General features: G+C 42.3%; 1 pseudogene; it reads right to left on the bottom strand.

The window, feature by feature from the left end:
- Positions 1 to 642: 642 nt before the first annotated feature.
- On the bottom strand, positions 643 to 742 carry LOC127125184 (uncharacterized; annotated as a pseudogene).
- Positions 743 to 993: the final 251 nt, after the last annotated feature.

Genomic DNA, 993 nt, shown 5'->3' with positions numbered 1-993 from the left:
GGGACTTTTATTTAGTCGATATCATAACTCTTCTGTTACGCTGTAGAGACTAAGGCAATTTTTATTTTTCATTTTTTCTTTCGTTGATTTGTATGCCACACACTCGCTCACAAGGCGAGCCATTTTACTTACGAATCAACGACATTGAACTATATCTCCGAGTCTTACGACGAATTCGGGAATATCGTGCTGCAAATAATCTCCCTCCTATCGAAGTGCCCGACCTCAAAAATCTTCTTCCTTCACCGATACCCGAGATGGCAGAACCAGCTCGTGCTCTTCGAGATTACGCCGCTCCATCGCAAGATGAGCCACATTCAAGTATTGCTCCACCCGCAATCGAAGCAAACAACTTCGAACTTAAGCCTTCGCTGCTACAAGCAGTGCAAAAGAATCAATTCTTTGGAAATCCTACCGAGGATCCAAACCTTCATTTATCCGTATTTGTCCAATACGCTGATACTGTTAAAGCTAATGGTGTCACTTCAGAGGAAATTCGACTTCGTCTCTTTCCTTTCTCGTTAAGAGATAAAGCTAAAAGATGGCTTCAGTCTCTTCCTTCCAACTCAGTCACCACATGGAACGAGTTGAAGAAAGTCTTTCTTGCCCGATATTTTCCTCCAAGCAAAACAGTTGTGTTGAGAGCCCAGATAAATGGATTTAAACAGAAAGATAACGAGTCTCTTTTCGAAGCATGGGAAAGATACAAAGACATGATGAGACTTTGTCCACACCATGGTTTAGAGGACTGGTTAGTAATTCATACCTACTATAATGGTCTCTTGTACAACACAAGATTAACAATAGCCGCCGCCGCAGGTGGTGCGCTTATGGATAAACCTCATGCTGATGCTTATCAACTTATCGAAAGCATGGCCCAAAACCATTATCAGATGGGAAGCGACCGAACAATGGTAGAAAAACCTCAAACGAAAAGTGGCATGTACGAGATAAGTAGCCTTGATCATGTTAATGCAAAAGTGGAAGCTCTGG

Source organism: Lathyrus oleraceus, chromosome 2 (assembly GCF_024323335.1).
Source record: "Lathyrus oleraceus cultivar Zhongwan6 chromosome 2, CAAS_Psat_ZW6_1.0, whole genome shotgun sequence".
Classification (NCBI taxonomy): Eukaryota; Viridiplantae; Streptophyta; class Magnoliopsida; order Fabales; family Fabaceae; genus Lathyrus; species Lathyrus oleraceus.
Note: the sequence above shows the minus strand (reverse complement) of the source record. Positions and strands in the feature narration are given on the sequence as shown.